This window comes from Ruditapes philippinarum, unplaced genomic scaffold, assembly GCF_026571515.1.
Source record: "Ruditapes philippinarum isolate M1 unplaced genomic scaffold, ASM2657151v2 ctg3543_1_1_1_1, whole genome shotgun sequence".
In the NCBI taxonomy this organism is placed as follows: Eukaryota; Metazoa; Mollusca; class Bivalvia; order Venerida; family Veneridae; genus Ruditapes; species Ruditapes philippinarum.
The window spans coordinates 37,008-53,302 of NW_026856253.1; the positions used below are offsets into that span (position 1 = coordinate 37,008).

The 16,295-nt window shown below is 31.1% G+C and overlaps 1 long non-coding RNA gene across 1 annotated transcript; it reads right to left on the reverse strand.

Moving 5' to 3' along the window:
- Positions 1-1,903: 1,903 nt before the first annotated feature.
- LOC132745974 (uncharacterized) lies at positions 1,904-8,970 on the reverse strand. Its single transcript, XR_009627928.1, has 3 exons — positions 8,540-8,970; positions 3,813-3,911; positions 1,904-3,202 (listed from the first exon to the last, which is right to left on the reverse strand). It is a non-coding gene; the product is annotated as an uncharacterized LOC132745974 (long non-coding RNA).
- Between the last annotated feature and the right edge of the window lie 7,325 nt (positions 8,971-16,295).

A 16,295-nucleotide genomic window follows, 5' to 3' on the forward strand; every position in this document is an offset into this window, starting at 1 on the left:
ATATCCTATACATTAATGTTATTATATAGTCACGTCCCTTACAAACATGTTCTTGGTCACGTCCTATACATTTATGTTCTTACTTGCAATATCCTATACATTAATGTTCTTACATTGTCACGTCCAATACAAACATGTACTTGGTCACGTCCTGTACATCTATTTTCTTACTTGTAATATCCTATACATTAATGCACTTACACTCTAAATCTCAGTGTTTTGATTCCAAACACATGTGAAAACACCTATCTGTAACAGTTTTAAAACATGTTGCGGTGTTTTCACAAAACACTGATGTTTCACACTAAAACAATACGGGTGTTTTCCTAGAAAACGTTTTAGGTGGTTCTTGTCTGAAAACACCTAAACGTGTTTGGGACTGTTAACAGGATTTTAAAACACGTTTACACGTTTTAATAGTTTCCATGTTTTATTTCAAAACACGATCAACCAAAAAATGTGAACAATGACACATAAACATATTTTATACACATTTTAAATAACATTTTGAAATTTAGGTAAAAATACTAATTGTTCTTCCATTACTGCACATAAAATGTATTAAATAGATCAAGACCGCCCTACCATTATCATACTAGTTATTTTTGGTATACTAAAATTAAATATTGCATGCCTGACAGAGTGACAGTAAAGTTGACAAACTTTTGGAAAAAACACTGTCAACTGAGGTAGCAATTTTCCTACAGGTGGCAATTTACTGTCACCTTGTCAAGCCATGTTACAAATCCAATGCAATATACCCGAAATTCTGTGTTACCAATCACAAAATTAAAAAAGCATTTTCATATTGAAACTTCAAAACAATTAAAAACAAGACAGTCTGAGGACAGCTATATCCCCTTTGCAGTGGACAGGAAAATCTGTACTTCTTGATCTTTAACAAACCATGTTTTTAGAGAAAAACCTGGCTTTGTGCCATGGTCGTGATTATTTATGCTAAAATATTTAAAATCTTCCATGTCAAAAAGTTATAAACAAGAATATTTGACCTCTACCTGTGACCTTTGGGGCAGTGATCTGATTGTTGCGCTCTGCACATCCTCTTATAATGGTGATAATTTGTGCCAAGTTATTTAAAAAACTTTTCAGCAGATTAAGTTTATTTAGGGGACACAAAAAGTGGACCATTAACATTTGACTTTTTAAGTGTGACCTTGAACCTTGGAGGGGTAGTGACCTTGTTGTTGTGCCTTGCTTATCATGATATAAAGGTGATCATTTGTGCCAAGTTATGTTAAAAACATTTCATCAGTTGAAGTTATGGAAGCGGACACAAAAGGTAGAATTTTTTTAACCTATGACCTTAAAATTGTGACCTTAGGGGGTAGCGACCCGATTATTGCGCTCTGCACATGTCGTTCATACTGAACGCATTTGTGCCAAGTTATTTCAAAAAATTTTCAGTTTTAAAAAAGTTATGGAGTGGACATGAAGACAGACTGAGGCCATTCTTGTAATCCCCTCCCCTCTATGCAGAAGGGGATTAAAAATGAATGTATAAAATAAATACATAAAACAGATTACAGTTATATAATATTTAGGCAAACAATTAAGTAAATAAAATAGATAGACAATTAAACAACAAAAACAAATTGATATATGGATATCAGTAGAATTTCAGGTAAAATGAAATATATATAAAATGGATTTAACTTCTCTCTATAAAAATAAAACTTTTTAACACAGAAAAGCCTACCTCCCTGTAAAATGTAAAAAAAAACCCGGTTTTTGGCACATATATGTATCATATTTGGGTTGGAAAAAAAAAAACAGTATTTTCAGACAGTGTCAAAAATCGGTCATTCAATGTTGACTGTCCCCAATAATGTGTCCGAGTACTGTCTGACAAATTATAAATACACTACATGGTTACGAGGAGGGGGGGGGGAGTCAAAAGTCTGTGCACTAGTGCTCTATTTTTTATCAGTAACAGTATATATCCTGATGGTTCATAAATATCTTTTGGTTGTGGTGCGCTTAAGGCTTAGAAAAAAAAATGGTACACTTTAGCACTCTAAAAAGTTACAATGCAACTTTATACAATATTTTGATAAATCATTTCTTTGACTCCGAAAACACCAAAAAATTTAATTGCACAACAAAGGTGCCTGATCAGTGAAAACTAGTGATCTCTGTAAATAATTCTGCTTACCACTTGAAATCAGTAAATAAAAATTTAATAAATCTGATATGATAATGAAGTGAGCATGTGTTAAAGTTAGACAGTAATACATCAACCAAATACAAACTTATCTAAGACATCAATGCAATATATTAAACTTACTACATAGCATGTACAAAATAAGAGCATATTAACATTTGCAAACAACAAATAGCACTAATACTTCTTAACTGTAATAAACAATTTATAATATATGGCATTTTAATGCTTCATTGACATAAAAATGTCACAGTCTGCAATAACATACTGATGTCATAAATAATAAAATTAGTGTTTAAACACTGCAATTATTAAGTCAATCTTTTCTGCTAGTGAATAATATATTGATAAATAACTGGATTTAAAAGTTCCTAAAAAGAAGCAAAGTCTTAGCTGTTTTGAAAAATATTGACACCTGACATTTGCTATTTCAAATAGAGCCAAAATATACAGCTTCATGTTCAGACATCAAGATGATTTAAATGTCTGATTAAGGAAGGGGAGGGATTGCACCATCTATGCAGCAAAAATAAAGGCACTGATCAGCTGATGGTTACCACACAGCTATTCTGCACCTTTGTTTTTGCAAGTGCCAAAAAAGCAGGTTTTTTCATGGTAAAAGGTAAGCTGTTAAGAAGTCAATAATATGTCCATGACACAGAAGGTTGAATCTAATTTAAAATGTTGTTCTATTTGTTCATTAGTTTTTCCAATTTTTCCACAAAGTGTAAATACCCAGCCGACTTGTGACTAAGAAAGGTTTGTTTAAATACTGTTTTTTGCATGAATCCAAGGAGTTGTGAAAAGCAGTGGGATTTCTAGATCCATTATATAATACCAGCTTATTAATAAGAATAGCCCTTCCATGAGGCTATCTGTCTCAAGTGGTATCTTGCACTGGTCTCCAACAATATACTGTTTGTCCAGTTCTATGTTGTTAAAAATAAAAAACAAGGCTTCACTTGGAGGAGTATTAGGCTGTGATGACAGGACCTTTGACAGATTAGCTTCTTCAATATCCTGCAAAATGAACATGGAATAAAACAATGAATGAGTACCATCCTTCATAACAGGATCAGGGAAATCTTCTACCTTAAGCATTTCCAACCAGCACATAATAAAGTGTTAGTTAATGTCTGCTTCTGGAGCAGTAGGTAAGAAATTCGATCTTCTGCCATGCCATGCTGAGCAGGGCCAACATTCGTCTATTTATATAGTGACAAGACAGGCAAAAAATGAGATACCATGTTTGACAAAAGAGGCATATCTATAGAGATACTTATCATATACTTAAATAAGTTTACAAGTCAATCAATTTAATATGCTATTTTGACAAAATTGTAAGTTGAAAAGGGGCATAACTCCAAAATATAGTTTTAAGAATAACTCCCCATGTCTGAACAGTGTGTCTTGTGATGTAAAGCAAATATAAAATGAATTTATCAAAGTCTTGTGCGGATACCTTTGATAGTTTTAACATTAATTCATTTAATAAATTTCAGAATTTTGTCCCTTGTCAGTTACAAATGTGTCTTGTCATGATTAGCGGCTGCAAGTATTCAAGTTAAAATTAAATTCAGTGGTATTATACAAAAACTGACAAAAAAAAATTCCGGTAAATTAACTATACCTTATGTAGAACTACAATTTATCTAGTCTTGCACCCCTTTCCATGTTTGAATCCTGTATTACTTTCTATGGCTCTTATAACGTCCAAATCATCTTTGCACTGCAACAGAAATCAGTAATTCTAAGTAAACAGAAACGCACACAATCAGATCCTTAACACAGCTTTCAATATGACAAAATGAACATGTGATTAGCAGTCAACACACTGCGTTAACAATTTTAACCATATTTGCATTAAAGTGACAAAAGCACTGTAAAAAACAAACATCAGCCACAAAAAAAGATTATGCCATGTTGGATTTCCTGCAATATATCTCAGGATAAAGTCGCAAATTTTTGAAGTCCAGTCAGACAATGTATTTCAAAGCACATTAAAATTAAAAATTACATATTTTGTATTAAAAATCAGATATTTTATATCTAAAAAAAAAACAACAACAACAAATAATCATTGTCAGAACTATTTGATTAATGTACAGGTGCAGAAGCATAATCAACTTCTGACTGGGTCTCCTTTGTTCAACACAACCTTGTAATAACATGGTAGTTTGAATCCTTTATATAGACCATGTTAGATAACCACATGATATCCAAACAAAAAAGTATTTATTATATATTTAAAAAAAATATGGACTTTTTCTTTCTATTCTATACCTTTTGTGAATACAATTTTTACCCTCTTTTAAACATTATTATATCTTAAGCCGCATTATAACAAGGCTGTGCTGTATGCATAGTAAGATTGCAATGATATCTTTTTCCTTTTTCCACAAGGTTGCCTGCCCTACCCAGCAAACACCTGACGTTGACCCAACGTTGGATCAACGTTGAATTTTGGTCGCGACGTCGGTGACCTTCATACAACGTCAAATCGACGTTGAATCCCCGACGTCTAACAGACGTTGCATTTTGACGTCGACTCGACGTCGGGTTTTGGTCGGTAATCTGACAATAGGTAAATTTAATTTATGAAACCAATATATATATAAATGAAAGCATAAACAGCGAGAATTTTAAGTTTAAGTTTAGAAAGGGAACATTATATATATTTATTTTCTCCATCAAAACAACAGTATCACGTGGGTGGCTAACGTACGATATTCGATAGGTGGCGCTCTGTAAACGGATAGTCGCAGATCAGTATGAAATATATTTGCTCTATTTTCGTTTAAATAATATCTTATCTCCTCGAATTAGTCTAAGAAGTGTTTATATAATTTACAATGAAGTTGTTATCATTTTGAGGGCTTCATTTTATAGTGGTAAATAATTTAGTAAATTCGAATTTGCGACTTATCGGATTTGAAATTCAATTGTATTGGCGGACAAAAAACGACGGGTTTGACAGACAAAGTTGTGTATTCCAAACAAAAGAAAAAGGTAGGCAAACATTATATATTGTTTTTTCAATGCTAATTTACCGCATGTTTGCATGGATTCGATGGGTTATTTGATCATTGAAATGTTTGACTGTAAAACTAATGTCACGATGATTTCGCGAGATAAAAATTTTTGTTTCCACGTAAGAACACTTTAATCATTTACTATAGAACAGTCTGTATAATCGGATCATTTTTCCCACACTATATCGCCATGCCAAATAAATGACAATCAATGGTAGGAAAAATCCTAGCAATTGAAATCAAATAAAAAGTTAAATGCAGTTACGTAAGACTTCTTATTATTCAAAATGCTGGTAAATAAAATTTCCTCTTATTTCTTATCAACATGAATTTCACTTATATGAGGGGGCCAGTCATTTACACATGTAATAATGCAGTTTTGATTTTGATATCTGTGCAGTTGTTAAACTACTCGTTGTTTAATGTAGTACTTTACCCATACTGTAAGCATACCATGTGTTTCTTATACATGTATTATGATAATGATTCATGGCATTTGATACATGTAAATGATACGACTTTTGTAAGATATATCTGAAAGCACATTGTATTTGACTAGCTATCTTTTTATTAATGTAATCAAACAACATATTATCAATCAGAAAACACATTATCATAGTTATAAATCAATAAAAGTAATAGTTTGTTAATTAGCCTGCTTATCAACAAGTTGTATGCTCGTATAATAAAACGTTTTTACACTAAGCCAGTCTGTCCTATATACACTTAGCAGACCAGATCATGCTGGGCAGAGATGATATCTATACAAATGACAGTAACATGTGAATAGGGAACGATCTGAGATATGCATCGTTTACGTCACTGATAAGAGACCTGTTCTAAAAATAGCCACATAGCGATAAGTTTCGGACAAGGAAACTGGTTAATCTACATGTAGATTATACAACATAATGGTTACGAATACTTTTATTCACATTTCTCTCAATGGAAATGATGTTCCTGGAGTTAAACTTGCGTAAAGCATGATTGAGATGGTTTAAAAAAGATGACATGGTGAAAAAAAAAAATTTTCGGGGCAATACTTTCCCTGCATGTCAATTTGAGAAAAATGCCGGCGCTTGGCAATTTGTTTCTGTTTCACTGTTTATCAAAATTAGAAATGGTGATATGATATGGCATGATTTTAAGAAATTGGGACTAAAAATGAAAAAGTATCTTTCTGTCCCAGATATACCGTACAAAATTTTGTTTATATAAATACGCAGATTGGAGAAGTCATGAATCTATCCACCAAAGTGCTACGAGTATTAGATTAATGATTAATATCTTAATTCTTTAATGATTTTAGAATAAGCAAAACTCTGCATTTTTCCTATTTTACCTAATAAAAATGCTGATTCTAGTATTTATTTTATCAAAAATAATGACCTGAATTGACAATTGAGGTCCGTGATTTAACATACACTGTTTACGTATAGACAATAAAATACATTTGTTTTTTATTTTATGTCCAACAAAATTTTTGTTTTAAATCATCCCCAAAATTACGGGGTTTTTTTTAAACTTTTTTTTTACAAGGTTAAAAATTATATATTAGGGGTCAAGCAGTTTGTACAAAGTTAAATTTAACTTAAAAAAGTAAGAGTTATGTCCCTTTTTTTTTCACACAAATTCCTTTCCCCAACTTTTTGTTTTCTAAAATTTGTATTAAATATTTTAAAATTTTGCATGTAAACAAAGAAAATTACGCTGTTAAACATCATTATAATTTTATCCCTAATCCCGCCCGAAATCAGTACAGGTGATGAAGTGGGATAAGGTAAAAAATATTTTTAAAAGTGCTACCTTTAGATCAAGGCTATTTTTTTGATGTTTATAATTTTTTTCAAAATACTTTGAAAATAAAAAATAAAAAATATCATTTTTTTGGGAGTAAAAATTCGGTAATTTTTTTAATTTTAGTTTTTCATGCGCTTATGAATTAACTAAGATTAATAGTAATTTGATTTTGCCTATTGTATTAGACAAACATCCTTTCACCACATGGTTAAATTCTAAAACGATTATATTTCGTCTTTCAGATTGTGAAAATTATGATAATTCAACATGTGTCAAAAGTTCATGAGGAAGATGAAAATATTTAGAGGAAAAGAAAAATGAAAACCTACCAAGATTTTGTGACAGGTATATTTCAAATATTATAGAAAATACAGTGATCTTATTACCCTTGATTTTATAATGAAGTTCTTCACGAAGCCATTTTTATCAAAATTAATAGATATATACAGTAGGTAAACGAAACTACATGGTTTAAACTAAATTAAAAATAATAAGTGCATGTATCTTTTAAGTAGTTGGAGAGTTTTGTTAGAATTTCGTTTAATTATAATATGGTAAAAGTGATAATTTTGCACTTTTAACTGATTATTTATTTTTTAATTTCAGAAAGTGTGATGAAGATCTCAGGTTGGAGACGTAAAAGTGAACGCTTAAAGATGCCCCAGGATCGACTTAGTGGAGGAGAGAAAGAATAGAATACTAATGAAGTTACATGAACATTGCTATTTATAGTTATAACAAAATATTCAGAATATTGTTCCATTTAACATTCAGATCTAGATTCAGTTATAAATACAAAGACAAATATACATTTAGTGAGGTTTGATAATGATTGAAAAAAATCCCAAACTCAGGTGATCAGTTCAGTGGTGATATAAGAAAAAACACATGCATGGATGTTTGCTATATAAAATGTCAGTGTTAATATTCAAGTAAGGATTTGTTTTTAACATGCTTAATTAAATACATGAAGCGTTATTAAAGTACATACCGTCAAGTTAAATAGTTTCAAAAAATATTATGTAAATCTTGCATTTGTTATATAGTACCACATTTCTTGTTTTGTACTTGTGATTCCGAGTATAAAATAAATTGCTAAAATCATAAGAATGCTTATTTTTAACCCTATTAAAGAGCTTTAAAATTAAAAAAAAAAAAATCGTATTCCAAAAGTTTTGAATGAGGTTAAATCATGGTTAGAAAATTTGGTCAGATAAGGTTGGCATATGGTCAGATAATGGTCAGAAAAGGTTGGATTATGGTCAGAAAAAGGTTTGATTATGTCCAAATAATGGTCAGAAAAGGTTGGATTATGGTCAGATAATGGTCAGAAACGGTTGGATTATGGTCAGAAAAGGTTGGATAAAGGTCATTTTATGACGTTGTATAGACGTCGGTTTCTGACATCTAAAAAACTTTCAAATCCAACCTTCTGCCAACGTTTACCCAACGTCAGGGTTTAACGTCAGTACAACGTTGGTACAACGTCTTTTGTTTGCTGGGTAACAGTAATCTTAACTCATACCTCTTTTCCTCCAGGTTTAAGTGTAGCTACTGCTTCAAACAATATTATATCTCTAGATTGTCAACAAATGGTTGGATGTGGCCTACTGCAAGAATTAATTTAATTTCCAACAACATCTGAAAAAAAAGAAAAACAATTATTATAATTAGCTTATAGATAATCATATGATAATTAAAAAAGGAAATGTAGCAAAACAGCATAGATCACCTGCCTTTAAATTTCACTTTCGAAATATTTTTATAACTATTAATGTTTAATATGCAATTTATGACACAATTAACAGCCATTTGTGTATGCTCATATATGATGTAATTTATAAATTATTTCTTTTTTTTTCTTAGTTAATTTTTTTAGTGTATTTTCCTCCACATTCAGGAAAAAGTTCTGTTCAGCAACAAATATGTAACATGGTTGTTGGGGTCAATACCAACCTCATGTTAGTTTAAACGTCGCATTTATGATTATACATCCAAACAATACTGTAAATATTACAATAATAACCATTCATGGTTATTTTTATACATACTCATAGTCTACACATTTTAGGAATTAATCTTTGAACTTTATTATATCCAAATGACTTGCTAGAAAGAACCTCATTATAAAGACTTGTTATAATGTGACATGTAAATATGCATATTGATAAAATGATTTTGTAATTTTAGTACAACATATTAATCTTTGAAATTATTTAAGCCATGGCATGATAAACCTGCAGTAAGGATGTACATCCATTAAAGACTCAGACCTGACTAGATGCCTGCATGGTTGGGTCCTGGCTATCCACTCAATGAAGTATAGGACCTTTGGTAACCATTGAACGCACAGTAAACATCTGATTGGATAAGGGGGGGATGGGATGATCCAGGTTTTTGCTGATTTATTTATCAGATTTTTATAGTCAACTGATAAGATAGAAAATCAAATTAAAATTTTTTTTCTGCAAACTTAAAATGGTGTTAAATTTTTGTCGCGGGGAACATTGGGGCTTTTAAGTTTTTGAAGTTGGCATTTTGGGTGTCCCCAAACATTAAACATTTTTTTGGAAAATCGGGTCCAAAATTTTTTGGTCTTCTAAACACAATACTTTTTTTAAATATGTAAAGGGATGGCTTTTTTCTTCCTAAAACAAATATTAGTTTGAATATTCAAGGAGGGCGTTTTTTTCCCTTTTCGTCACATTTTTCCACACAAAAACAAACTCCTGCGCAACTGTTTTTTGTCACCACAAAATATGAAAAAATTATTTTATTTTCGAAAATAGTATCAATACAACAGATCGAATTTATATCAAACTTTTGAATTATTTTCAAACACAGATTTTTTCTTTTAAAAACACACATTTACATAAACAATTTAATGCTATTGGTAGGCTATCAAAAGATTTTATATAGATGACATCCGTATTTATATTCATGAATATTTATCTGCCAATACAAAGGGATCCAACAGCAATAATAGAACTAAAATTAAAATTTTTGACAAAACTGCTCTCTTTTCTTTAAGAAAATCAAAATAATTCACAAGTAAGTTTGTTTACTGTTTAACAGAATTATTAATTGTGAAAAAGTGTGGTTTGATCTACTTTTGTTAATTTTTTCTTATACGGTGATATCAATTTATTTGCAAACAAAAAGTGAAAATATATTAACATTATTACCATTGTAAATGTTTGTGAAAATCAAAGTGTAAGGAACATAGTTATTTGCAATTAGGAAACTAATGACTGAATGATTATTGAATTTTGCAAATGTAATAAAAATTAACACAGAAAGGGTAGAATCAAATTTACTTTTTTTAAAAAACAATTCAAAGAAAAAAGCAGAAAACTGTGAAATGTTTTTTTTCTTTTCACATATGGTTTTACTTGCATCGTCCCCAACTTCAAAAATTTTTACACCATCAACTGGGGCTGAAAAGTAGTCAACCTCAAAATTTTTCTTATAAAAGGCTTTATATTCTAAAAAATTTCTGAGATTCCCTTTTGACACAAAACCCTAAACTGGTGTAATTTTGTGCTGATTGTAAAAATATTTCCCTTTTTCAAAAGGGTTTTAAAGACTGTTTGCAAGTACAGAATTCTCTTTCCCTTTAGGTTTTCCCCCAAAAATTTTTTTACTAAACCATCTAGTTGTTAAAAAAATTTATGAAAAAATTGTACGAAACATGTGATCGACAGTCCCCAAAATTAAAACTTTTAGAAGTACCTGTATTAATTTATCCATAATGACTGTTCTTCCATTACAGATATGCAAGACAGGGGCAAAACAAACTTGAGATCTTGATATTTTTTAGCAACTGTCTTTGTATCTGAACATTTTACAAAGTAAGAGTCAATATGTTCATCACATTCTATAACCACAACTTGCACAAGAAGAGTAAAAACAAAAATATTCTGGTAGAAATCTAGTCAATGACTAAAATCTTAACAACAACCCAGTGTTTTTCCTTATATAACTGATACCGGAAAACGGCACCGTTCCCAATAGAAAATAGACAGCAAATTTTCCAATTCATGACTGATAGATTCCAAATTTAACACTGAAAATTTCCTCTAAAAACAGTAATGCATGCCTCGGAGCCTTCCGTATTGATAAGTGATATACGATAAAAACCAAGTAAAACCACATGAGTGATATTCGTACCCAGTTCATTTCGTACTTAATGTTTCACACCTACTAAACATTATTTATGTACAATTGTTACAGATTATCAATTTTTTTTTCAACCTCAAGCAGCAAAAATAATCTTTAAAGTTAATAATACATGATTTTAAAGTGTATACTAGTAATTCTGCAAAATTTTCATCACCTCCCTGGATAAAAGAAATTCCCAATAAATATTTTGCATCTAAAATAAAATTCCCAATTAAAGTCAAACCGATGGATTTTTTCCCAATCTGTCCGGTACCGTTAACTGTACCAGCACCATTCCAAAGTAGGGAAAAACACTTTGACTTTCTGATATTAATTGAATGTTTTATATTTAAATATTATATATAATATAAGTGTTTTCTTTACTTGACAACATGTTCTCGATTATCCAATCAAAACACGTTGAATGTAACATGATATGGTTTCTGTTTTCTAGCTATGTTGTTTAAAAGTTTTATTCAGTATGTTTTTGTTTGCTGTCCTAAATAAAGTTTAAGTGTGGTTAAAAATTATTTTTAAAGTATTCCCTATATAAAATTAATGTTAACTTAGCCTCAATAATCAAATCGAAATTAATGGAATTATTAGAATCAAATCCAGAGAAAGCTGAATAGTTGCACCCTGACAAAGGAACATTTATTATAAATGTGTGATAATAATATAGAACTATATATGTTTATTTGTCTTTTCATTTTAAAGTTTATAAAATATTGAAAATAAAGCAATTTAGGGGGGTGGGGGTTTATAGGAAATTTCAATCAAAAGGTTTATACAGTTACTGTTAAATGACAATTATTAACACCTGCCCGGCCCATCGTGCTTCCATTACAGGGATATAAAATAACAGGGACCCAGTCGCAATGGTCCTAACTTTTGGGTAGGGCCCCAGCTTTCTAGAAGAAATGCCTAAATAACTCATGTAAAATAGTCTGGGCCCCTAGATAAAAATTGTTTATTTATATACCTGCATTATCAGACAGGTATAAACATAGTCAATCCCATAGCTGATCATTGGACATCATGCGCCATTTCCTACATCACTAAATGTAAATAAGATTTTACTTCAATTTGTTGTTAGAAAGTGTGTGTGGACAGAAATACTCCTGCCCTGGTGGACCAGTTGAAAGACAAATTTAAATTATTTTAATACTTAACAAGGAAACAAACGATACAACTTAAAACTACCCCAAAGTGATTTGAATACAAATCCGTGAAAAAGAACACCAACAGTTTTAGTAATTTTTACACAAACAGAAATAACTGACCAATCTAATCACGTAACGTAAACAGCATTCCCCACCCACCTGTTTCAATTCGTCTATCGAAGCGAAAATGGACTATATAGTACATAAAACCTAACCATTCACCTGTAAAAACGTTAAAAATATTAACAAATCTATTTAAGCAACTGTTGTACATATCTGTTATGGAAGAAACAACAAAAATGAGGCAAACAATTTCTGGCGGTTTTTGTCGTCTGATCTACAATGTGCTACATCGCCAGGCGCTTTACGGAGATATCAATCGAAGCGTACTCTTTACACGCAAGCATCTGGCTGCTATGATTCGAATTTATTTATTATTAAATATTTTATGTAATTGAATTCATCATAATTTGTTTCTGGATCTAGATATTTTAATATGGGGATTGTACAAAAATAATTCTAATTATAAAAAAAAAAAATAATCAATACTAAGGGGAAGTAACCGCTGTCAGATTAAACCTTAGTGTTGTCGGCCGAAACACGTGTTTTCAGATTTCCGGATGACAAGCATATACAAATTTTCCGACACAAATGATGTTTTTGTCTCATTATTTTTTTACATGTGGCCTATTCACAACACTTGCGTGACTTCAACTCATTCACTAATGTAAAATTATTTAATTATATATTCTAGGTTGTCCTGTGAAAACACCACCGTTTTCTGGGCATCGAACGGAAAACATGAATAAAACATATGTGTTTTCACTGAAACGTATACAAAACATAAGCATTTTATATGAAAACGTCAGTGTTTTTGTGTGAAACACTGGTAAAACACGTGTAGTGTTCTCAAAATTTACAGTGTACATGACGACGTCCCTTACAAACATGTTCTTGGTCACGTCCTATACATCTATTTTCTTACTTGTAATATCCTATACATTAATGTTCTTACATTGTCACGTCCCTTACAAACATGTTCTTGATCATATCATATACATGTATGTTCTTTTGGTCACCTTCCCTATAAACATGTACATGTATACTTAATTATGTCCTGTATATGCATGTCTTCACTTATCACATATTGTGTAATCATACACTAAATTACATCTTATATATATCCATGTTCTTACTTAAACTTATCCGGAACCTGACTAGGACATTCTTTTTACACTCATGAATGTCCCATACAGATTGAAATATCATACATGTTTTATGCTCAAGATATAGATTATGTGTGAATTTAAAACTCCATCTTACTTGTATTATGATATTAACATGATCTCCTATAACTCTGTAGAGAGTGACAATGTGTGTTTTAATTATGCTTTAAAATGCTTTTTATTTATGATATATTGTATATAATGTATCACATTGATGAGACTATAATATAAAATAAAAATAGAAAAAAATAAAATACATTTTTCTCAACCTGATGTGATATTATGCGCCCAACGGGGGACCGTGACTGTATATAGCTCAGAGTTTAATACACATTGCCCGGAAACCCTGAGAAATTCGAGGACGAATTTCATTATTGCTGGGTGAATGTCCTGGTTCAGAACTGTTCACCGTTTCAGGGAGAAGATATGTAAGTGGACAGATTACTCAATTGGTAGAGCCGCGGAACGGTATTCCGAGGGTCAAGGGTTTGAGTCCCTATCAGACTGCACATTTTTCTCACCCTGTGACAACTTTAAATCCGTGTTTGCTCTAGAAAACAAATAAAAAATATAGAAATATAATTATGTATATAATGTTGTCAACTTATGTGTTAAGTTTCTACTTCAGTCGCACACTTTCATGTCACTTCAAAATCATAAGTGTATAAAGTGTATGTTATAAAATTTTCTTATATTGATGTTACAAGTTTTTTTTGCGAGCTCAAATTAGCGCAATACTTTAAAGTGGTTCAATGATTTAAGCGTCTAGCTATCATTATACATGTCAATTATCTCTAATTGTAATCCTGTTTTTTTATTCATTTTTTTTAGAATATTTGAAATGCTTTGTGTATGTTGTAAATTGAAACATTAAAATAAGTTTAAACTAAAACTAAACTTACGCAAATCATACTGAATGAACACGGACTAAGATAAAACCCCTCTTTTGTTCATCTTTCTTACAACTGATTTAAGGAAAATAACTTTAAGGAGTCCACATTAACAATTTTAATGCACGTATACTTAATTGCTTCAGCGGAAATAAAATTAAATCATACTTATAGGGTAGTTTATTCTTCGAGGGGGGGGGGGGCGTTTTTTTGCATGTTTTCTTTTTGGAATCGATTATATTAACAAACACATTTTATGCATGGGTGGCTGATTTCTGCCATTTCGTGTCTTTGCCTCTCAAAAGTCGAAGGTTAAGACATGATAATATATATGCTCACTTATCGTGTCTTCGTCCTCGGTTTTAAAGGGTGCCGAAACGCAGACTATATATAGCTAAATGAAAATTGGGCTCATGCCTGTTTGGTCTTTGTAAATGAACACTCACATGTACGTTTAAAGTTCATGGAAATTAAAAAGAAAATCAAATATAAAAATTAGGAACAGTTTTTGAAGAATGTAACTATGTTATTCCGAATATTCCGATTAATTTCTCAAACATGCGACCTTAAAATCTGCCCATAATCTTAGTATCCGGCATGACTATGTATAGTATACTACTTGCTTCTTGAATTCGAATGTTGTTTACCCATATATATTTTAATTATTGTATAACCGTAGCAAAAACACTGTTTTAAATAATAATTGTAATAATAAAAATAAAATAATAATAATAATGATGATAAATAAGCGATGGATAAAATCAATTGCAAGAAAATGAAGAATTCTGTTGCCTGTGGGATGATAAACAGCAGCAAGGTGAAAACAAGAAGTATCATTACAAAGATACTCGTCCGAAGTAAAACTGGTTACTTCTAAGTTTAGAATGGTAACAACTATCCTTGAAATTTTATTTTAGAATGGTAAATACTGTTTTTAGAATGGTAAGAATTATCCTTTACAATCTATTTTAGCATGGTAAGAACTATCCTTTACATCTTATTTTAGAATGACCAATCAGATTCTCCGATTTCAGGTTGTACTTTTGAACAATGGATATTCTTCTCCCTGTTAATTTTACAGGAAGTCAGACTGAATTCAGATCAAGTAGATCTAAGCCCTTTCTAAAATAAAGAGATCGCACGTTTGATTATTAAAGATTTTTAAGAAGTTTTCATAAAAAAAATTTTAAGGTTGCGGCCCACCAGCCTTTTACTTTTAGTGATGAAATGGTGGTCAGTGACTCAATGTTTACGCATCACGGTGGCGGTGTTAGATAGCCGATAAACACCACCGAGAATGATAGATCTAAATATTTTTATCTTCATACGTTTAGGCCTATACAAACACAAACGTTTGATATACTAGCTTCTATATTTTTTAATCATAAAATGTTTAAAACAAAAGTTTTATGTAATAGTTATAGTTCAGATTTTAAAAAATATGGAATTTATTGCAACGTAGCGTAGCGGAGCGCAGCAATAAGTTCTATATTTTTTAAAATATGAACTGTAACTGGCTTACCGTTTGACCCACTTTCATGGAATAAGTCACGTATGAAGTGCCGGTACAGCGTTTGTTGTAATACGAGCCCCGCCTTAAATAGTATTGATTGACAGGCCAAAACATGGTCGGAGTGTTTTGACCTGTCAATCAAAGTCTTGCAGTTTTTATGTATTTTACATCATTAGTCATCATGGAGCAATCCTGCGATGTTTGACATGAATTTAATGAATATAGATGATGACTTTTACAAGAATCATATTTTTGAACCATTTCCTATCGAATGTTCTGATGTGGTCACGGTTGCTTAATATTGATATGCAGGATTTAGATGCAGACA